The sequence below is a fragment of the Sceloporus occidentalis genome, unplaced genomic scaffold (assembly GCF_023333645.1).
Source record: "Sceloporus occidentalis isolate IW3139 unplaced genomic scaffold, rSceOcc1.0.p SCAF_1, whole genome shotgun sequence".
NCBI classification, from domain to species: Eukaryota; Metazoa; Chordata; class Lepidosauria; order Squamata; family Phrynosomatidae; genus Sceloporus; species Sceloporus occidentalis.
Window position 1 is genome coordinate 144000907 of NW_028316981.1, and position 24807 is coordinate 144025713.

At 40.7% G+C, this 24807-nt stretch overlaps 1 protein-coding gene across 1 annotated transcript in view; it reads left to right on the plus strand.

The window, feature by feature from the left end:
* The window catches only part of LOC149322354 (zinc transporter ZIP11-like), a 410913-nt gene that overhangs the window by 137527 nt on the left and 248579 nt on the right, over positions 1-24807 (plus strand). The window lies entirely within an intron of this gene.

Consider the following 24807-nt stretch of genomic DNA (forward strand, 5'->3'; position numbering starts at 1 on the left):
TTAAGCAGGTTGTGCATCCCAATTTAAGTGAAGATATTGTGTGTTAGGTGCACAGCTTCTTAGGGCTATCTAGACTTGAAGAAGCCCCCAGTTTGGTTTCCACTGAAAGGGAGTCAGAATTGTTCTCATTAAAAGCAAATTTCTTGAGGGTTTTTTGGGGCAGTGGGGTGGGGTTAACACTGAATGATTTATCTTTTTAAAAATATATATTTTTTGTTTCAAAAGAGAAAATAATGATGTAAGTTCACCAGACAATAAAAATTCTAAATAAATAAAAAGACAGTTTACATATACTTCTTACATAATTTACCTAACAATGGCGGGTTATAGATCGCCCATTTGGGGCGGTCTGCACCCGCCCCTTTCCCCGGGGTATCGGGGCCTCAGTGTGCAGAGTGGCAGCCGCTGAGGCCCCGATCCGCCGCTTTTCAGGCTGCGGGGAAGCAGCAAAACGCCGCTTCCCCGCAGCCTGAAAAGGGGTGTCCCCTTTCGCCGCTTGGCCCCTTTCTCTTTTAGTCCGCTGGGCGCAGCCGTCTGAAGGCTGCGCCCAGTGGACTAAACCAGGAAGGAGCTCCGAAACGGAGCTCCTTCCTGCTCCGTGTTCAGGGTGCACTAAGCGCCCTGGCACGGAGCAAGGACATCACGTCGGCGCCGCCCTGTCTAGAGGAGGCGCGGCCGTGACGTCCTCACGGCGGCGGCGGTATGGAAGGGTCGCCGCCGTTTAGTGCGTGACGAGCACGCACTAGGGTTAGGGCGGTGTGGAAGCACCACCCTTTTGTAACCCTAGTGCGTGCTCATCACGCACTAAAGTGCCGGTCTGTAACCAGCCCATATTACAACTCTTTCCCCACCTCACCCAGCCACAACTTAAATGATCTTTCTTTATCTTAGTTGTTCATTTCATTTCTTCTAAAACAGCTTTATAAATATTTATAAATAACATTTTAAGATTTGTTTCTCGCCTGTGTTTATTATGAGTAAGCAAAAAATCCATGTTGGCTTGAGTATGCCCAAGACATGGATATGCTACATTACAGCTCTGCCAGATGTTGCTTTATGAAAGTCAAACATTTTATACAGATACCAACTTGAAGCTTAGATTTCCTTTTTCTGTATCTTTGACAAATTATATTTGAATAGATAAAATTGGCAGATAAGTTTAAATTTTAGTATTTTCCAGAAGAGGAAGTTTTGTTCACTTCTGTAAGTTCTCCAAAACTTTAGGAACAAATTATCTAAAAGACAGCATTCTAGATCTGGAGCCTTAGCTGCTAATGACTTTTGTGTTAAATAATATTTTAAATACCAAACGCATTATCAAAGGCTTTGCTTTCTACCTTCTGAAAAAATAGTGATATACCATATAGAAAAGAAGGAATTATTTTCCTGCAAAGAAGCCTACCTTTCTACATACAGTAGCAGACAGAGCTCTGTATTGGCGTGGGCAAAACAGGCATACAGCCCCTTAGGGCTGTTTTTGCAGCCCTCCTTCAACTGCTCTTTTTTTGCTCTTAAAAAAGGGTGAATTTCCTCTCCTGAAGCATCTGGGATTTGTAGATCACCTTTTAAATATGTTAAAGGTCCCTGTGCATTGTTAGAGAACCAGAGTGGTGTAGCGGTATGAGCGTTGGACTAGGACTCTGGAGACCAGGGTTCAAATTCTCAATCAGCCGTGGAAACCAGCTGGGTGACTTTGATCAAGTCAGACTCTCTCAGCTTCAGAGGAAGGCAAAGATAAAGCTCCTGTGAACAAATCTTGCCACAAAAATCCCATGATAGGTTCATTTAGAGTTGTCATAAGTTGGAAACAACTTGGAGGCACACAACAGCATGCACTGTTAACACTAAAACTGATATTGTTATACTGAAATAACACTGATATTTTTTATCTGTAAACAAGTACTGTGGAAATATTTTGGAGAAAACACATTTTTTTCTATTATGGAGAAAAGGCATTTTTCTATGGTGGTTTCTCTTACACTGGAGGAAAGGGTTTTCTTCCTCTCCCTTTTACATTTAAAATGTGCATGCTTGCAAATCAATATCAGTGTTTTATTTCTTCAGTGATCTTTCAGTTTCTTGCTTTCTTGTCTGTTGGGTTGAACTCTGTTTTTGCAACTGCCGTAAAGTACAAAGATACTAACAAATAATTGAATACTCTGCTCTTTTTCCTCAAAATTACAAAACTTTCCATCTGTTTCCTTGTGAATATTCAGGGGACATGTAACAGGTTTTCTTCTTCTTAATATAATGGATATTTCTTAGCAATGTAGGCAGTGCTATGATCTTCTATTGTTAGGCTGAAGTGTTCAAATAAATGGTAAGGCAGTGCATTTGAAAGAATTGGCCACATAGCAGTACTTTAAAGCAATGCTTCTTTCTTTTGATTCCTCTGAGCTTGGCAAGTTACTTTTTAAAAAAATGAGTCAGTGACTGAATAGAAAAGAAAGAATGTGTGTGCCATGCTAATACCATTCATAGCTGAGTAGTGAGAGATTGATGCTCTGTGCACAAGAGTATTGTTCTACCTCTGCTTTGGATGGCTTCACCTTTGCTTCAGATGATGCAGTCTTTCACTGCATCTTGGTAGCCCTTTGAATAATATTTTAGAGTCATTAGTGGTGCCTTTAGCAGCTGCAGGAAAACTATTGTTCTTATGCATCGCGGGAATCACGCCTATGATAAAACTCTTATAGGAGTTCCTAACACATGCAACTACTTCACTTAAAGGCATCTTCCATAGTAAGTCTGAGAAAGAGATACCTTTGGTAAGTCAATAACAAGTCACAGTAGAATGGAGTAGAGAACATATGACCCCTTAGAAGTTGTTACATTGTGGCTCCCATGAGCTCTTACTGCTGACTGTGTTGATTAGGAATGATGGGAGTGGTGTATTTCTGTAGATAGTATTTTGGCTTTATTAGTAATAAAGCGGCTTCAGTAAAATTGAGATGTAGCTCAGTGCTGGATTTATTTCCTTGGATGTCATTTTTAAAAATGTTATCTTCCGCCATGTTACTCCCCACAGCCTAATCTTACTCCACTACCTTATCAGTCTTGAGGAAAGTTGTGGAACTGAAAGCATCAACAGATTGGGACTCTCATGGTTGTTTTGTGACCTAAAGAGAAGCTCTTCCTCATTGATACAAGCACAGTCACTGCAACAAAACAAGGTGGTGTTCTTGCCTAAATGGAAATGTGTTTTCCTTCAGCAGTCACAAATCAGCCCAACCTTGGGTCCAGTTATATTTAAGGAAATAGCCTTATTTTTCATGCTGAAGATGTGTTTCATCCCCAGAACTCCCAAGATGAAGTCTTTTCAGTGGCATGTCAAATTGTAGCATTCCTCGACCCTTGGAGATTATCACACAGGGGTTATGCCCTCCTTGTCCTGTTCCTGTCTCGTCCTTCCCGCTTGGTCACGGGAAGGACTTTCAGATGATGTTTGCAGATCCCATCATTAACCCATCATTAACCTGTCATTAAAGCGACATTGGTCAGCATTTTGCATTAAGAGAAGTTCACATTATTGCAATGCTGCTTTAATGATGGGTTACTTGCAGGATTGGTGCTACGATTTGATAGCCTTTTGTGCTATTGCAGACATGAACAGGTTAATGATGGGATAATAAAAAATAATTGGGTGAGATATCAAAGGCCAGCTTTCATGCCTAAGGCCAGTAGCAGTTCTGGCTTTGTGTATCTACTGTCATTAATAGCTCTATTTTGCTTGGAAAGGTTTATTTTTGAGGGCTGCAACTCCTGGAATCCTCTAGTCAGCATGGCCCAGCAAGCTGAGGGATATTGAGAACTGAAGACCAACAACCAAACCAAACTAAGTAATAAAGCCCCTCCTCACATTTCCAAAATTTGCTTGCATCACAAAATCTAAGAAAACATTATGAGACAGGAAGAAAGATGAAATGGATAGATGATTTTTCATTAAAACCTAGCATTTGAACCTAGAGGTGGAATGAAAAGAAAGGAAGGATAACAAGCACTGATTTTGTGCAAATACAGTTACTTGTATTCTGACTTCATTGTGGGAGTTATTGATTTATGTGGATGTTTGTAGTGTGGCAGGAATCTGGACCCATAAACATATTTTGTCAGTTGTTAAGGCCAAACGTCCATCTTCTGATGGATTTCTACATTGTGATGAAAAAGTTCCACGTTTCATTCCTGTGAAATGTTGGCAGATAATCTTTCTTAGCACTTGAGTATAAAAAGCTATTCGGGAAATATATTTCACAGTTTGAAAGTGTTTTTCAATTCTTCACAATTTTCAGATGTAGAATAATCTGATGTTTAAATCCGAATTAGATTTCACACAGCACAAGGAGATGCTAATACCCCTAGTATTTTTCCACCCTTTTAATTATAATGATTTAGAAATGCATCTTTTACTGTGCCAACCTCCCCTCATTCACCTCATAGTCTCTAGACTATGTTAGCTGTAATAGAGAAAAAAGACTTCTATAACAAAATGTCTAGATTTCAGACTTAAATGTAGTTTCAAATTCTGATGTGCAGAGTATTTCACAACTACTCAGAGAAGATGTTAGCTAATAATAAGGAGTCATGAAGGTGTCTGATGTACATTTGGCTTCCTGGTTTTTGAAAAAGCCTGACCAAAAAATGTTATTTTACAAAGTGATCACCTATGGGTGAGCTCTAAATCTTGTCTAAGTGCAGCATCACTAGATTGGAATGGAATCCAGACCAGTCCTTTGGGCCAGTGATTCTTGTGTTATTTAAAGTGGGGGCACCATATTTGTGTCCATTGGCTATGGTTGTTTCTTTCTTTTCTGAAAACCTGATGTGGACAGGCAGCCAACAGCTCAGAAACTGGCTACTGGCAGTGCCAGCTCAACCATTTGGCAGAATAAGATGGCTGCTGTAGGCAGCTGATTTTGAGTGTCATGAAAGGACAACAAATTTGTATTTGTTCATTATTTTATTGTTTTGCAGCCATGAATCAGGATAAGGGGCTTGTTGGATTTTTCTGTCTCAGTTGCCTACATAATTTGGCTAGTCTGGAGTATTCAGCACTTTGAAATGGGTTGGGGGTGGGTGGGAAGGGCAACATATGCTGCTCCATCTTGTGAGCCAAAATATGCTAGCCCTGTTGTTTGGAGATACAACTGGTAGAGCTGCCAAATAGTTATGCCCTTGATTAGAATCTAAATATATAAGTGGAAACATGCACCACCACTGGAATAATTGATGCAGGGAAATGTCATCTTGAAAAGTCTCCTTCTCCTCATTATCAGCATCTTCTTTACATCCTTCAGCCCAGCCACATCTATCTAGATGCAATAATTTTCTTAGCTATTGAACTGTACCTTAAGTGGATGAGGTAGATCAAATTTAATTTTGGGTAGAATACTGGTGTATTTTAAATTTTAAATAATTCATTGCTTCTGTATATAATTTCTCCAATGGGATAGTTTCAGTCAAGGAAGCCACAAGTTTGCAAGACTAGGGCAGGGCTGATGAAGACAAGGGTGACTTGGAGATTTCTCATTTATAGAGTCACCATAAGTCAAAGTCGATGTGACGGCAGTTAACAAGAACAAAGTGTGGTGGTATTTGGGCAATATGATAGGAGCGCTGATACAGAAGAAGTACTGGGGATATCATTATCTGAGAAGAAAGATAGTATTGGTATAATGCATTTCTCAGAATATACAGTATATTTTACAATACATGCAGTAGGACCCCATATTATGGTAGCTTGTATTATGCTGCTTCAGTTATATGGGAAGACTTGGGAGTCCCTTGTTAGTCACATTTGTACAGTAGAAGCATACCATAGAATCTCAGTGGAGGACCTAGAAAATGTAGAGAGAGAGCACTTCTTTAGTCATGTCTGGGTCCTCCAGTGCAACTCTGTGGTCAATATCCAGTGGAAGCATACCATATAATCACACTGGTGGACCTAGAAAATGCCTAGAGAGAACACTTGTCATTCATTTCAGGTAAGTGAAATAGTACAATATAGTTTACAATATTTTACAATCTCTCTCTCTCTCTACATCCAAACAATAGTACAGAAATAATCTAGTTTGAGACCTCTTTAACTGCCCTGGCTCAGTGCTAGGGAATCAGGGAAATTGTAGTTTATTGTGGCACTAGAGCTCTCTGACAGAGAAGGCTAAATGTCTTACAAAACTACAGTTCCCAGAATTTCCTAGCATTGAGCCAGGGCAGTTAAAGTTCTCTCAAACTGGATTATTTCTGCATTGTGTTTTGGACCTATGAGAGTGTCTTTTCACTCTTAAGTTCAGAGTGGGGGATAGAGCTGATTTCATCCAAGGACAACTCCATTGTCTGTTAGACTCTTTAAACATAGAATGAATAACCAAGCAGAAGTTCTTTTTTAATGAATTAACTTCTGGCATGGCTCCTCTGCAGCATACTGCCAGTCTTTTCTTTTTTCTTTTTCTTTTTCTTTTTTTTTTTTTTTTGCCACTTGGTGATATAGCCATAGGGAAACTACTGGGATGTATAATTGAACATCTTGAATTGGGTTGGATTGCTTATGGCTTTAAGGCTCTGGTGATTAGACTATGGCGTGCTAAGGGCTGGCAAGCATGGAGGAGGAACGACTGGAGGGAAACTAGTGTGCATAAAATATTTCAGAAAAGGGATTTTATTACTAGGGTTATTTAATGCCGTGCAGGCCTTGGAGTCTTCATAATGCCACCTATTGCACATTAAATCTCTGCAATTTAAGAAACGCAAGATGATTAATAAAATAAATGGCAAGCTTAAACCAGAAGCTTTCATCCTGCAAGCTGACGGCCTTTGCATGTAGGGGGAAGCTAAAGGATTAAATTTACTCCCTTGGAGTTGCTCAAGCAGCTGGAGATTAGATTTGAGGATTTATAACTTGTGCTGGAATGGGATGAAGGATGGCCTACTAGATAACAAACTGCAGTTGAATTCATTACCACTCCATGATCTGTAGCTCTCACAGAGACTCTGGGCTTCTTTTCACAATCCAGGGCCATTATTTGGAATTAACAAATTTGTTTAGGATTGGATTAGATGTACAGAAAAGCTGGGGGTTGTGATTGCTTGCAAGCCAAATCTCTTTGACCCATAGCATGGATCCCTACCACCTTTCAGTATTTGTTCCACCTGTTCAGGTTCTGATCATGGCATTTCAGGAAATCTGTTGTTGAGGGTGATGCTGGATAGCCTCCATTACTTTAAGTCCCTGTTTCATAGTTCTAGCAGACCGTAGTCATCAGTTTGCCCTCCACTTGTGTGCATGGATTCAGGACTGAAGCTGGACAAATCAATGATAGTGTAAATAAAAATATCCCATTGTAGTTCTGACATAGCACTTCATTTTGCTGTAGCTTGAAGCTTTTTTTTAGTTAGGAAAAGGGTTTGGTTTTTTTTTTAAAAATTATTATTATTGCATACTTGTATAATGTATGAATAGACCCTATTTATACCTTTACTCATATGAATGAGTTCTCTATTATTTTGAGAGATATGTGTGCAGGTTATCTAAAATTCCTGGGACCAGAAGTGTTTTGGATTTCAGATTTTTGTGTGTGTGTGGAATACCTGTATTTGCATAATGAGGTATGCTAGTGATGTGACCCAGGTTTAAACACAAAATTTATTTATCTTTCATATACATCCTATGAACATAGCCTGAAATTAATTTTGTACAATATTTTAAAGAATTTTTTGTATGAAATAAAGTTTGTGTATATTGAACCTTCAGAAAGCAAAGGTGTCACTGTCTCAGCCATCCATGAAAATAATTTTGGTTTTAGGAATATTTTGGAATTCTGGATAAAGGAGACTTAGCTTGCATGTGTGTGTGTCTGTGTGTATATAGAGAGAAGCTGTTTAAAAACAGAACTTAAAAATACATATTAAAAGGAGAACATTTTGGCTTCTGCCTTCTGTTGCTAAATAAGATATTGGGATGCATGGTAGGTGACAGTTTAAAACACTTATCAGCACAATGGATGTTGGTAGTATCCTTTAACTTGATGCCATGTGGTGTTACAGTTTTTAGTCTATAAATCTAGAAATTCTCCCTTTTGTCCAAAATGACTGAAGATGATGGCACCTCAGTGCCAAACAGGGACAAAGCATAGAGGTTGTGATGTTCCAAATTGAAATGCTTGTCCACTAGTTGCTCTAGCTTTCTGTTTAGAATAGCAGACCTGTGGTTTTTGAAGGGTGCGCTCGGGTCTTGGGTTGTTCTGCACACATCCTGCAGATGACATTATGCATTAAATCACATAAATAAGACTGCAGGACTGGCTGGTGCGATGTTGTTTAATATATAGGTCCTGCTAGTCATTGTGTTCCTAAAAATGATGGTCTGCTTAAGGTATTTTGGGTGATACAACACTCTGAACCACAGGGTTGTGATCCTGGATTGAATGCTGGTGTTTTGTATATTTTGTATGGTTTCTCATCTTTCAGTTGTCTTTGGCCTTCTGTTACATAGGCAGGTTACAGACCGCCATAAGGGACGTCCTTAGGACGTCCCATTTTGAAAAAGGGGCGTCTCTTCCAGACGCCCCTTACCCTGTTACGGACAGAGTCCGTAACAAATGGTGGCGGCCGTTCCACATGGCCACCGCCATTTTGACGTAGCAGACGCTCTGCGTCCGCACGTCGCGGCCCGGAAGTGACGCCACGAGTGCGTGCTTTGGCACTTGCGGTGTCTCTTCCGGGTTGCCGGAAGGAGCGTGATTTTCGCACTCCTTCTTTGCAGCGCAGAGGAGTCGCGCGGTTTGGCTGCTGCGACTCCTCTGCGCTGCAACCAGCAGCGGCCCGAGACCGCCCCTTTTGGGCGGTCTGTAACGGGCCATAGTCTGTAGTGTTGAATATAACAACAGCTCCCCTTTTGTCAGCAGGCTTTATGACAATATCTGTTTGTGTCTGAATATTCCTTAGGGCCACACTTTCTTCTTTAAGAAGTTGCTTATAAGTAGGTGTTGGTCTGTGATTGTTAATAATTCTATTAATTGATAAGCAAAAGATTTCTAAAACTGGATTTCTATTGCTATTAGGTATCCATGTGTTAGGTGGCTGAAACTGCTGCAGGGGATCTCTTTTGTAGATATCTATAAGATCTTTGGAGTCATCATGAAAACATTAATCTAATTATTATTATTATTATTATTATTATTATTATTATTAACCTTTATTTATAAAGCGCTGTACATACAATCTTTTTAATTGGATGGTTCCCTGCCCTCAGGCTTACAATCTAAAAAGACTCGACACAAAGGGAGTGGTGGTGGGGAAGGGGCCTCTCTAGTAGGATAATACATATAAAATACATAGCAATATAGGAAATGATTCAATAAAGCAGGCACCCAAAGAACATCAAATAGCAAGTGACAGTTATGCAATGCCTGGGAACGCTTCTCTGAACAGGATGGTCTTCAATTCCGTTTTGAAGCTGGTTAAAGAAGTGATGGCTCTTGCTTGTGGGGGAAGAAGGTTCCAGGAGTGAGGGGCAGCAAGTGAAAAGGGGCGAATCCGGGATGGGGCAGAGGAAATCCTGGGCTGGGACAGCAGACCTTGACTACCAGAACGGAGGGCCCTGGTGGGAAGATGAGGAAAAATAAGGTCTGATAAGTAAGGAGGGGCCAGCCCATGGAGGGCTTTAAACGTTGACAGCAGGAGCTTATACTGAATACGGAAAGGGAGGGGGAGCCAGTGAAGGGATGCCAACACAGGAGAGATATGGTCATAGCGGTGGGCGGATGTGATAATGCGTGCAGCTGAATGCTGGACAGAAATTAAAGGACGGAGGTGAGAAAGAGGAAGCCCTGCCAGAAGGATGTTACAGTAATCAAGTCGTGAGATCACTAGGGCATGGACCAGGATCATGGCAGTAGAGGCGGAGAGATAAGGTCGGATTTTAGCAATATTGTGCAAAAAGAATTGACAAGCCTTGGCTGTGGTCTGGATCTGAGGGATACACGACAGAGAAGAGTCGAAGATAAAACCAAGACTGCGGGCTTGCTGGACTGGTTGAATAGAAATGTTGTCCACAGAGACAGAAAAGGAGTGTTGAAGGGTGGGCTTAGGAGGAAAGACAAGAAGCTCCGTCTTGGACATGTTGAGCTTCAAACGCCGATGGCGCATCCACTGTGAGACAGCTGTGAGACAAGACGAAACTTGCTGTTCAAGCCTTGGAGAAAGGTCAGGGGTGGAAAGATACAACTGGGTGTCATCGGCATACAGATGGTAGGAAAAACCAAAAGAGCTGATGAGTTTACCTAAGGACAGTGTGTAGAGAGAAAACAGAAGGGGACCCAGGACAGAGCTGGAATCTGCATTTCCTTTCAAAACCTTTATGTCATTTTCCATTTATGCTGCATGGTGTTCTCTAGGTGTTGGGTAAATGTTTAGTCCTCTGAATGATAACTTAATTTTAGTTTGAGAAATCTTTCCTTCAATAAGGTCTGTTACTTTTTCTATTACTGCTATTTTTGTTTGCCATGGTAGTTGAACTTGTTCCCACTATATTTGTTTTCCTCTTCCAATAATTGTTCCCTTGTTTCTCCAGTGTGGGACTTAAGGCAGTTTATAACACAGATGAAAACAGCACACTTATAAATCAATCAAACAGTAAACAAACAAACCCATATCATAGAATCATAGAATCATAGAATCGGAGAGTTGGAAGAGACCACTAGGGCCATCCAGTCCAACCCCCTGCCATGCAGGAAATCCAAATCAAAGCATCCCTGACAGATGGCCATCCAGCCTCTGTTTAAAGACCTCCAAGGAAGGAGACTCTATCACCTTCCGAGGAAGTGCATTCCACTGTCGAACAGCCCTTACTGTCAGGAAGTTCCTCCTAATGTTCAGGTGGAATCTCTTTTCCTGTAGCTTGCATCCATTGCTCCGGGTCCTGTTCTCTGGAGCAGCAGAAAACAAGCTTGCTCCCTCCTCAATATGACATCCTTTCAAATATTTAAACAGGGCTATCATATCACCTCTTAACCTTCTTTTCTCCAGGCTAAACATCCCCAGCTCCCTAAGTCGTTCCTCATAGGGCATGGTTTCCAGACCCTTCACCATTTTTGTCGCCCTCCTTTGGACAGGCTCCAGTTTCTCAATGTCCTTTCTGAATTGTGGCGCCCAGAACTGGACACAATATTCTAGGTGGGGCCTGACCAAAGCAGAATACAGTGGCACTATTACTTCTCTTGATCTAGACACTATACTTCTATTGATGCAGCCTAAAATAGCATTGGCCTTTTTAGCTGCCGCATCACACTGTTGACTCATGTTCAACTTGTGGTCTACTTGGACTCCTAGATCCCTTTCACACGTAGTTTCATTCAGCCAGGTGTCACCCATCCTATATCTGTGCATTTTATTTTTCCGCCCTAAGTGCAATACCTTACATTTCTCTGTGTTGAATTTCATTTTGTTAGCTTTGGCCCAGCTTTCTAGTCTAGTCAAGTCATTTTGAATCTTGATCCTGTCCTCTGGGGTATTAGCTATTCCCCCTAATTTGGTGTCATCAGCAAATTTGATAAGTATGCTCCCAATTCTGTCATCCAGGTCATTGATAAAGATGTTGAATAGCACTGGGCACCGGACAGAGCCCTGTGGGACTCCACTGGTCACTTCTCTCCAGGATGAAAAGGAGCCATTGTTGAGCACCCTTTGGGTTCGGCCGGTCAACCAATTACAGATCCATTTAACAGTTCCTTTGTCTAGCCCACATTTTACAAGCTTGTTTGCAAGAATGTCATGGGAAACCTTGTCAAAGGCCTTACTGAAATCAAGATATACTATATCCACAGCATTCCCTTCATCTACCAAGCTGGTAATTTTATCAAAGAAAGAGATTAGATTTGTCTGGCATGACTTGTTTCTCTGAAACCCATGTTGACTTTTTGTGATTATGGCATTGCCTTCTAGATGTTCACAGACTCTCTGTTTAATGATCTGCTCCAGAATCTTTCCTAGAACTGATGTCAGACTAACTGGACGATAATTGTTGGGATCCTCTTTTTTCCCCTTTTTGAAGATGGGGGCAACGTTTGCCCTTCGCCAGTCTGCTGGGATCTCTCCTGTTCTCCAGGAGTTTTCAAATATGATTGCCAATGGCTCCGATATTACTTTTGCCAGTTCTTTTAATACCCTTGGATGGAGTTCATCTGGTCCCGGAGACTTAAATTCATTTAGATCAACAAGGTGTTCCTCTACTATCTCTTTACTTATTCTGTGCTGAAATTCCCCTATTCTGTCCTCTGCTCCGTTATCCTCAGGTTGAGCACCCTTTGCCTTTTCTGAGAAGACTGAGGCAAAGAAGGTGTTGAGTAATTCTGCCTTTTCTCTATCTCCTGTTAGCATTCTGCCATCTTCTACATGCAGTGGCCCTACCGTTTCCTTCTTCTTCCTCTTGCTGCGGACGTATCCAAAAAAGCCCTTTTTATTGTTCTTAACCTCTCTAGCAAGCCTGAGTTCATTCTGCGCTTTAGCCTGCTATTTCTTTGAATTCCTTTTTCGTGATTTCCCCCTTTTTCCATTTCTTATACATGTTCCATTTCAAACTTAGCTCGGTTGAAAGTTCCTTAGCCATCCATCCTGGTTTCTTGAGACACCTCCCGTTTTTCTTTCTCACTGGAACTGTTTGAAATTGTGCCTTCAGTATCTCCCTTTTGAGAAAGTCCCATCTGTCCTGAACTCCTTTATCTTTTAGTATTTCTGACCATGGAATCGCCCTCAATACTTCTCTAAGTTTACTGAAATCCGCTCTCCTAAAGTCTAGGATGCGTGTCTGACTCTGCCTGGCTTCTCCTTTCCACTGTATTACAAACTCCAGGAGAACATGGTCACTTCCACCTAAGGATCCCACCACTTGCACCCCATTAACCAAGTCATCCTTGTTGGTTAGGATCAGATCTAAAATAGCTGAGCCCCTTGTTGCCTCTTCCACCTTTTGGACCATGAAATAGTCTTCCAGGCAAGTGAGGAATTTGCTAGACCTTGAGGATTTTGCTGAGTTTGACTTCCAGCAAATATCAGGATAGTTGAAGTCACCCATCACTACTACATCTCTCTTTTCTGTGTGGCCATCTGTTCTAGAAAGATATCATCCAATTCCTCAGTCTGACTTGGGGATCTGTAGTAGACTCCCACCGTAACACCCTTGTTGTTTCCCTCCCCTTTGATTCTTATCCAGATGCTCTCCTCCTGGCTTCCATGACTGATGTCCAGGATCTCTTCACTGGTGTAAATATCTCTGACATATAGTGCTATTCCTCCTCCTTTCCTGTTTGGCCTATTTCTCTTAATAAGGTTATACCCCTCTATTTCCACATTTCAATCATGAGACTCATCCCACCAGGTTTCAGTGATGCCTATTATATCATATTTGCTTTGTTGTACTAGGAGTTCGAGTTCATCTTGCTTATTTCCCATGCTCATGTTAAAAACCAGACCAGAATTAAAAACTGTTTTAAAGTATATAAAGAAGAATAGTATGAGAAAGAAGTTTAGTACCCCCTCCCTATTCAAAGACTGAAGCAACCAGTTAATGGCCAAAAGCTTATCTAAACAAGAACATCTTTGCCTGCTGCTAGAAGATGAGCAGAGAAGGGGCCAGCCTAGTCTCCCATGTGAGGGAGTTTGACAGCCTGGAAACAGTCACTGAGAAGGCCCTCTCATGTATCTTCACCAAACATGATGAGAGAAAACCTTCCCCTGAGGATCTCAAAACATTGGCAGGTTCACATGGGAAGATATGGACTTTTATATACTCTGCACCTGAGTTATATAAAAGGCCTTATGGGTCATAATCATAAATAGTGCTTAGTTTTTCTGCCAATATGAAGGAAGTATACATGATTACTCTCCCAGGGGGCCAAAATTTAACACATAATTATCTAATTATCATTGGTGAGGATAAAAGGAATGTGTTTTTATGGTTGTTGTTGTTGATGATGATGATAATAAAGCCTATCTATGGAAGAAAGTATTAGAGGAGACACACAGTTTTTATATAATTATAAAGTAAACACAACAAAATAAACAGAAAGTTAAAAACACAGCATAAAATAAACAATTCAACAAAAGTAATTGGAAACAGTAAGGCTTCAGGGGTTTGAGAAGAAGTCTTTTTTGTTCCAGTTGAAGTTAAGACAGCATAATGTGTAATGAAGTTAGCTTGGAAACACATTTGCTGCCTTCTAAGCAAGTTTCTTGGATTGCAGTATTATTCAAATCATGTTTACCACACTTTAAATATTGGGTCTCTCTTAATTCAGAGGTTTGGATCATACCTATTGGGTGATGTATGCCTGGATCTAGACAGAGTGGGGAAGTGTGACATTAGGCAAAATTTTGGCATGGTAATTGATGTTTGAGAGTGGAACAGCCTACCTTGGAAGGTGGTGGAATCTCTTTGTTTTGTTTAAAAACCACAGACAGTTAAAACAGTCAGAGCAGCCCATTCTTGTTTTAAGGACCAAAGACCATGCTAGGAGGAACTTCCTGACAGTAAGGGCTGTTCGACAGTGGAACAAACTCCCTCGGAGTGTAGTGGAGTCTCCTTCCTTGGAGGTCTTTAAGCAGAGACTAGATGGTCATCTGCTGGGGATGCTTTGATTTGGATTTCCTGCATAGCAGGGGGTTGGACTGGATGGCCCGTGCGGTCTCTTCCAACTCTATGATTCTATGATTCTAAACCACATAGTCTTAGATTCCTGCTGGAGCCAGCATGACTTCCCCATGAAAGGAATTCTACAACGGTGGTGTTGGTGCTGCTACAGAGAAAGCCCTGTCATGTGTACCCATCAACCTAGCCTTGCAGGTGGTGGGACAAGTATTAGGGCCTCCACTGAGGATCTCAGGCATTGGATCTCATATGGAGGAGGCAGTCTTTCAGATATCCCAGGCTCAAGCTCTTTAGGGCTTTGTTGTCCCAACTCAAGGCCTTCGATTGACTCCAGAAACAATTGGAAGACAATGCAGTTATTGAAAGACTGATGATGTAGGGTCTCTAAAACTAGTAATGGACAATAGTCTGGCCGCTACAGTGTGCACTAGGAAAAGAAGGTGTTATTATGATAGTGGCAGGGAATATGTTAGTGATTAACACATTTGTAATTTGTGCTTTTCATGTGGAGTGATTTTTTGGGACCACGTGTAGTGGTTGTATCCAGCTGACAGTAGGATAGTTGGAGTTGCGCATATGGGACTGTTGCACATATGGTAGTACAAAGAATAGTTTCAGTCATGCACATTGACCATTGATCATGTACACTGTGCTGTGTTGCTATGGGGTAATGGGACACCAAAGGTGGATACTGTATATACTCATGTATAAGTCTAGAAATTTTAGTCAAAAAATTAACCCAAAAAACCCAAGTTGACTTATCTGCGGGTCAATGTAAGTACTGTACTTTAACCCTTATCAAAAAAGGAACCATTCCCTGATAAAAGGCAAAAATATCATCTGTCCTGGAAGCACTGAGCACCCTCTACTTTCTCTCATCCATCCAGTCTTTAGTGTCACCACAAACAGTTATAACTGCTGATGTTTTGTAAGTTCTTTGGCATTGTTGTCCTTTGCTTCATCCTTTAGATCCTTTGTTACATGCCCATAATTTTTACCCTTGACTTATCCACGAGTCATATCTAAATCTATGATTTGGCCCCAATACGTGCCCTCGATTTATACATGAAGTTGACTTATAGTCAAGTATATACAGTATCTATTCTGTATGTGATTAAGTGTAATTGGAAAGATGCATTGCAAGACTTCTGTCTGCCTCATTAAGAAACATTTAGTGGAGGTGTGGAAGGTTGTATCTTGTAGACAATACAGCCACTGATTAAAACAGTCCTGGATATTCTGACCATTTTTTCAGTAAACTCAAAGTATAATTTCAGCCAGATTTTAGGACAGGGGTAGGCAACCCTTTTGAGTCAGGGGCCGGGTTGCTGTCCCTCAGACAACTGGGGGGCCGAAGCCAAAAAAAAATAAAAAAAAATTAAATACTTTTTAAAAAATAAATAAATAAATAAATAAATAAACCAGGATAAATGTAGGACAAAATTTTCAAATGGAGGGCACTTTTTAAATAAAAAAATGGAGGACATGCAAAAAAAAATGCTGATTTTTAAAAAAATGTTAAGATAAATGCATGTTTCTGAGGCTTCTATAGACAATTGCCCCACCATGCCCCTCGCGTGAGACGCCAAAGGCCCCGGCGGAAATCGGCGGCAGGACCAGGCTGGGGCCAGTCCCAAGGCCTCTCCGGGCCGCATCCGGCCCGCGGGCCACAGGTTGCCTACCCCTGTTTTAGGATGTCAATTGGGGGATGCTCTAAACATTTCCCCAGAGGTAGCATACTAAGTGAAGCATAAAAGGAGTGGTGCATGCATATGTTCTGATGTTCTTGAAACGCAACCTTCTGGTCACCTGGAAATCCTGTACAAGAGTTAGTTAGCTCACATTCTATTATTGTTGCTGTGGAGATACTGATGGAAAACTGCACATTCATGGCAGGAACATAAACACATTCACTCATGCTACCAAAGGTGGGAGAGAGGAATTATTTACAAACATTTGCTGTGTGGAGTGTTATGAGTCTTCCTGTTTTGGGTTTATGTTCCCAGCATGTTGGATAAACTCCACATGGTAAGACTTGTAAAACATCTAACTTTTTGGTTGAGTGTGTGCATATGTGCATGGATGAATGCTAAAGGAATAGGTTAAATTTGCCAGATGGATATCTGTATTTGCAGCACCCAATGGCAGGAATACATAGGCTGCAGTTATATGTTTTCCAGCTCCATCCTAGTCTTGACTATTTTGGTCCAGATTTTCAAGTTCATTACTGCTTCTCCTTGGGATCTAGGTGATTTTGACTTGACCATGCCAACTGACTCACTGCTGTACAACCTTGATGCCAGATTACTTTTGCCAACACAGTTCTGCTGCCAGCCTTGGGACAGCTACCAAATGGTCTTATGATGATTGGCCACAATCCTGGCAGGGCTTCTTGCCAGTAATGCTGATTGCTTTAAACAAGGGCTCCTCCCTCCCACTTTCCCATCCTCTGACAAATTGATTTCCACCGTGCCTCCCACCTTGTTTCTCTTGGCCAGGCTAATGATGATTTGGAAAGCAAAAGGAGTCATATTTTCCCTAATTTCATTTTCATTCGATGAACAAAACATTTATATTCCTTTTAAAGATTCAGTGCAAGTTCCTTATAATTAGGATACCCCCTGAATGTGTTGCTTAATAAATTTCCTACTGGGGTTGGGGACAGGAACAGTCAAGTTTAACACTGGTCCAATGGCCATGTTTGTGTTAAACTATAGCTAAATTACAAGATTATTTCATTTTGCCCTGAAATAATTTTAATTTATCAAAAACCATTATAATAATCAGTTATGAAAAAGAAAAAAAATATTGGCTTCATCTTGTTACCAGGTTATGGTATTGGTGACCTTTCTGCTGGTGCAGTTTGCTGTGAAAATGGTCACTTGCAGCCCTTTTTTTCATTAAGCCTTGCCAGTTAATAGTGGGTATGTGGATAGATTTGGAAAAGTGAGTATGGAATGTTGTCAATTCTTGGTTCTTCATACACCATTCACACAGATATAAAGAGTTTGCCATTCAAATGCTGGCGATAACTTGGTAACATCTGACTTAATTATTTCTGTCCAGATTAAAAATGTTAGGAGCCCAGGTTTTTTAAGGAACTCTGTGATACACCTACTACACATTTCCTTTCTTGGACTTTTGTTTTGCCCTTAATGTGTACAAATTTATCTTCTCCACATGCTGTATATGTGTCTATGTGCATCAATTTAGGGAACTACTTCATTCATCTGACAAACTGGGCGTTCACCCCTCTACTTTTTTACCAATTTATTTATTGTTAAAGGAATCCTTCTGCTGATTGATTGATTCCTTCCTTCCTTCCTTCCTTCCTTCCTTGCTGTAATTTACCAAGCCAGCTACCTCTTGCAAATGTACCACACTTAAAAAAAAAGCCTTTAGTAGTTTCCTATATGTCATGTTCCCAAAATGTACAAAAGAATACAAATCAGAGATGGGAAGTGATCCCACACAACCATTCATTTTAACCCTTAGTTTTCTTCTGCATTTAACTGAAAGCTATGTCAGTCAATTTTTCCAAATTGCCTCTGAGGTTAAGTTTATTTAATCAAACTTGTTACCTCCAAGTCACAGACATGAACCACCCCAACATTCAAAAAGAAGGTATTTCATCCACATATTAGCCCCAAGGTTGTAGCTATGGGCAAGCAAAATGAGGGCATTATCCCCAAATAAGTCACTTACATGAAATGTTCCTTCTGCCCCCAAATTTCTAGCATCACATTAACTTAAAATTTCACTTGATCATTTAGAAATAACAGCTTAAACACCCAAAGAAATGGGGCAGGGCTGCACATCTGTATTCATCCATCCTTCCATTCTTTATGCATGCTCTTTTTTCTTTTCACTTCTTCCTTGAATTTATTGTACAGCCACATTGGATTTTTTTAAAAAAGATATTTTCCATTTTTCTTCTTCCATGGAATTCATTTCAGGAGTTGTACTCTAAAAATATCTGGAGGGCCACATGACCACCCCCATGCTAAAGGAAGCCCCTGACCTGCAGCTCCTTGGTATTTTCATCCCTTAAAAATGTTTTATTTGGACCAATGGCCTTCTGAGAAAAGGAAATTAAAGCCCGTTCCGCATGGGCGGAAAGTACATGCGCGGCACGTACTAGGGTTAAAAAGGGGCATCCTTTCCGGACGCCCCTAACCCTAGTACACGCTGAGCACGTACAAAATGGCGGTGCCCGTTCTACACGGGCGCCACCATTTTGATGTAGCGGATGCTTAGCGTCCACACGTCTTGGTACCATTATGACACTGTAAGTGTGCCATTGGCACCTTGTGGTGTCATAAGGGCACCGCAAGAAAAAGCTGCATTTTGCAGCTTCTTTTTGTTGCGCGGAGGAGTTGCGTGGTTTGGCCGCTGGGGCTCCTCCGCACAGCAAACGACGGCGCCAGCAGACCACCCTTTTTGGGTGGTCTGTAAAGTGCTTAAGATTGTTGATGGCTGCCAGAGGCTTCACTTTACACCTATCAAAGAATATTAGAAACAGGAAGGAAGGAGTGCTTGGTGATTGCCAAGGGTGGTGCCACGTGGTGCATGTTTAGCCCCACACTCAGAGTTGCACCAAAGCTCTTGTCCTTGCTATCACTTTGCTCTTTAAAATTTTTGTTTTGTTTTTGTTTTGAATACAGTGATGTATTTAAGCCTTTTACTGCAAGATTCAAGTCAGATGTCATATCTACTTTCAAGTCTCAAATTTAGCTTCAAGTCATTGCAAGATACTTACAAGTCAAATCTGAAGTTGAGTCTCAAGTCTGAGAGCCAACTTTAACAGAAAACAAGAGATGGGGATAGTGTGTGTGCGTTAGGGGTGGTTGTCAATAACTAGAAAATCAAGGGGACATGCACAAATTCTCAGGGGGAACAGCAGATGTGTTAGGCAATAGGCTTGAGGCAGAAGAGTCATTCTAAGCTTTTCAAAAGCTTTGGAAGGCTCCTGTAATGTTCAGCAGGGATAGGCTACGGAGTAAACCTCAATTCCACCTCTGGCCCATTGCCTAATATGTTTGCTGTTTCTGGATGAAGTTAGAGTAGCAAGTTACTTGCTAAAAATATACAAGTCTCAAGTCAGGTCAAGTCAGTGCATCATTTATTGCCAAGTCAAGTTCAAGTCGAGTCATTGAAGAGACTTGAGTCAGGCATGAATCTGAGTCAATCGACTTACCATATATACTCAACTATAGGTCAAGATTTTTTGCCCCAAAATTGACCCTAAAATCTGGGGCTGACTTATATATGGATCAATAAAGTTATCATGAGTGGAGGGCAGTTAACAACAACAACAAAAACAGTAATATTGTTCATAAAGGTCCTTAAAAAACCAGCCCCAATGTTCCACTCTCCATGCCTCGGCAGTGATTGCCGAAAGAGTTCCGAAGCAGGAGCGTGTGTGTGTGTGCAATGATTCCCTTCTCAATTTGATCTTAAAACCCTTTGGAATCCTCCTCCTCCTTGCATTTCCCCTGACAATCCAGCTACCCTTATTCCCTCTACTTTCAACCTGATCTTAAAACTCTTTTCATCCTCCTCCTCTTTGCATTTCCCCTGATGATCGCAGCTACCCTTTTCCCCTCCACTTCCAACCTGATCTTAAAATCTTTTATTCTCATCCTCCTCCTCTTTGCATTTCCTCTGATGACCAAACACCCCTTTTTTCTCCACTTTCAACCCAATGTTAAAATCTTCTGTCCCCTAAATTCTACCCTCCACTTGTTGTTTGTTGTTTGTTTGTTTTTGTTTTTTTATTTATATACCGCTATTCCAAAGATCATAGCAGTGAACAGCAAGTAAGCTAATTAGCAAGTAAGCTAATTTGCCCCCAACAGTCTGGGTACTCATTTTAGCGACCTCAGAAGGATGCAAGCCTGAGTCGAGCTTGGGCCCTTTTGCTGGTCTTGAACTCGCAACCTTGTGGTTTCGAGTGAATGGCTGCAGTACAGGCATTTAACCACTGCGCCACCAGTCATATCAAAATCCATGATTTTGGCCCTAAAACCTTCGCTCAAGGTCAGCTTGTACACGAGTATATACAGTAAGTCCACATCACTGGTTCTGGTGTGCAAGAAACCGCTGTACTTCTGATGGTTCCTGGTTAATTTATAAAACAGCTGAATCAGATTTCTAAAGTGTCTGAAGCGCCCCCTGGATAACAGATGGTGGGGGCAGAAGGACCATCACAACTTTGAGATTTTCCACTGTCCTTTTCACTGCAGATATCCTATTCACATCTCTAATGCATGACTAATTTCAATACTATCTGTGTTTCTAGCCCCCAGATTTAAAAAGGGTGTGACACTGCCTTCAGTTATTTAATATTTGGTTTCATTTTTTTCCACTTGCTAGTTTAGAGAGCATTGGTTTTATTTAGCTAATGGTTAGTCTGCATGCAGAACCCTAGCTCTCTGCTAAAGTAGAAAAACAGAAGCTACAAATAAAATGGTGGCGTGACTTGCAGAAATAACAATTGAAAAAGTAGTCCCAGTTTCATTTTGTAGGTCTCAATTATATCTCATTCCTTGGAAATGCAGGTCTTGGTGCAAGAGCATCCTGAGTCACTTTTTAGTCCAAATCATTGGTGATTTAAAAACAAAACTGAGGAGATCATTTTGGTGGTTCATCATGTAATTTTCCATTTATCTCCCATGATGCTTTTGTCTCTGCAAGAATAGAGATCAAATACCCAATCAAATTTGAAATTGGCTTAAGGTATTTCTGTTACTGTAGGTTAGCTCCCAATAATTGAGTGGGATGGACAGTTGATTGGGCTGCAATTTGGGGCCATAAGAGTACACTTGATTCATTGTAATCTTCTTCAAGAACCTAACACACACATTTGAAATATTCATTAATCTCTTATGGTACCACTCTTTATGCAGAATGCAACATTTGCTTTGTCCTTAGTTTCCATTCTTGTGATAATGAAGTTAGAGCGATCATTTCAGATTCTACATTCCTAGCTGTTTGGAAAGCAGCCAGGCAATATGCATAACAGTCTACAATTCATCTTCCTCCCTTTTCCATGCCATCTATGAAAATCACTGTTGCTGCTTACTTCAAAAATGGATTAAGAAAAGTTCCTGTTATTCACCAAGCATGTGGTCATGTAGCTAATGTGTTTACATAGAAAAATAGTTTAATTCAGCTTATGCGTCTATCTGATTATTGGCTTTCATTTGAAGCCTGAGTAAATCTGGAAGGGGAGAAAACACCACATTGAATGTATATCACTGTAGTCTATTAAAAATTCCTAGGTACTTGTTTGTTTTTAATATTTCTAATTGCTTTTCTACTTCCCAATGCTAAAAGCAATTTGCAATTGACTAATACAGTCAAATTATGTTAAAAATGACATCTTAAAAAACTGTAATGAAGTAAACAAATTATGAATTTCAAAACAAAAACTGCAGTAGTAACAAGAATAAGAGACAAGCATAACAACATCGGTAGCTGGGGGGAGGGAGTAAAATTTCATGTAAACAGGAAGCTTATCTTCTATAAACTAAAGCAGCTTAAGTAGGTAATCTTGTGTATCTCCCTGGGTAAATACCTAATTGACTTGGTGCTACAATAATAGGGCAGAACTATTACATTCTTCATGAACCTGTCACTTTGATGATATGCACTCTAAGAATAAGTTTTCTGCAAGGGAAGCAGAATGAGAGCCTATGGGCAGCTGTTCTGGAAACCTTTGTTCTGAATAACTAGTGGATAAATGAGAAGTGAGATAAAGGGCCTGTACAAACAGGCCAAAATAAAGCTGCTTCGGGTCACTTTGGAGGTATGCTGTTTAAATGATGCATGCTTCCTAAGAGACCAGGAGCTGCACCAAATCTTCACTGCAGTCCTTAGGACTGGAGCACAGCTTTGGCATGGCTTCCAGCCACTTAGGATGCATGCAGCATTTAAAAAGCATATCTCCAAAGTGACCCGAAGCAGCTTTATTTTAGGCCTGTCTGTACAGTCCCAAAGTTGCCAAAAACTTGTGAGTAATATTTTGGCCATGTGAAAAAATAGCATCAGTATGGAAGCTCTTGGTGGATGTGAGATCATTTGCTTAATTTTTATCCCACTTTTCTCTCAGCATGGAACCCAAGGTGACTTTCCACATAGATTAAAGGCGAGTACAGGTAAAAACTAATAATGATCAAGTAAACAGATTAAAATACCTTTGTATCATGGTTGCTCCAGTCAGAAGCTTGAAGAAGATGAAGTGTTTTTGTTTTGTTGCCATGATGTAGGAGTATCTGATTCCAATATGTACTGGAATTGTGCCAGACTTTCAAACGTAATTAATAGTGTTCTGTTTGTATGGTTGTAGTTTTGGGAGGGTTGCCATGCTCACAAAGGTGTGCTATGTCCCACCTGTTTATTATAGTGCATATGAGCAGAAATTTCAAGCTTTCAATCTGTGGTTGATACCTTAATTCTGAAAAGGATGCATTCAGGGTCCCTAAGCATCTGATGCAAGCGCATGCATTTTATCAGTATCTGTTGTGGCCACTGGGATGATGAAATTGTATGCTATTCATTTCAAACCTCTGGTTAAGGATAGAACAAGGTGGCAAAATAAAGTTTAAAGTGTTAAATGAAAATAAGGTGCACACACTTCTCTCAGAAATGCTTCTGGTAAAGAAATATCACAGAACTGAATAGCTGTACCTTTGGGAATGGTTTTCCTTTCACTTGGAAATGCTGCATACTGGGGTATTTGAAAGTACAGATTACCTAACCATGGTGAATTGGATCACTCAACTTCTTGCCAACTCTCTGTTTCCCTCTTCTTGCGATTATTGGTGTTCCTTTCTTTTATCTGCATGGCCTCTATCCCTTTTTTGTGGTACTGCTGTAGTAATGGACCCTCCTTGGTTTTGTTTCTCTTTTATTTCCATACATTTGAATTTGGCTCCTTCTAAATTAAAATGGTGAAGACAGTTTTAGATAAGGGTGGGTTCCTCTCCCCCCTCACATGGTATATGGCACAGGATGGTGACCTTTTGACTAAAATCAATGTTTTATTGTTCCCCCCTTCCCCTCTTTGAAGGAAGCATTAAGAAATACAGATATCGACCATGCTGACTGAGAGCCCTGTTCGCAGCATAATTGCTCTTTGAATCATTGGAACTGGTCGTCACCTATGGCATTCATCTCATAAAAGCCTAAGAGCTGATTGTGAGAGTTCTGCAAGAAAGTAAATCTTTGAACAATTTAATGCTGAAGAATGATAGCTTCCTCTCCTGCCAAATCTTAAAAAAGAGTTAGTCTAACAGACTCAGCAATTTGTTTAAGTACACTCTTTTTATATGCTTTCTGGGCCCATTTGCTGTTTTTGGGTCTTCCTGGAGCTTTTATGATGGGTAGTGTCCTGCCTGATGTATAAGGTAAGTAAACGTATCTGTTTGATGATTTCATTTGTTTGACCAAATATTTCCCCATCATTGTAGAGGGGTATTATCCTGAGCTGTTGCACAAAATGACTTCTGGAGTTTTGCCTACATTGAGCCTTTGATTAGAGATACAGTAGAGCTAGGGAAAGTTACCATTTTGAACTTTTCCCCTGTTGCTGGTTTGGGGATTTGGGGGGTTGCATTACAAAAATAACTTTCCTAAGCTGTGGGTGAGTAACATGCTAGTGTATAGCCCTTTTTGTTGTTCTATATTTATTTGGCAGTCCTCAATGAAATGTGGGCAAATTCTGTGCATTATTTTCAAATGTTTTTATTTCCTTTACATTATCTCAGTCTGAGTCCCAAATGGCTAGGTTGCTGTCCATATATTCCTCTTGCCTAGCTGTACCATTTTTGATTTCCTTTCTAATTTGCTGCTCTGCATACAGCAGTTTTTCCCCCATCACTTGCAAAGCTGCCACGATTGCGTGGGAAGCAAATGATGTGCAAAAGGCAAAGTTGCATCTTGACCTTCACACAAAACTGTTGGATAATAGTTAAGCTATTTCAGTATGCTGACAATTACACATAAATGCCTTTCTCCTTGTGCAGAGTGCACCTGGTGTATGTCCTCCCTTGCAGAGAATTGGAGAGCTATTGAAATTTTCATCTGTAGGATTATTTGGCAGTGGTTTAATCCAAAACTATTGTCTGGGGCTATGCTAGGCTGATGATGACTCTTCAGGTAGCTCC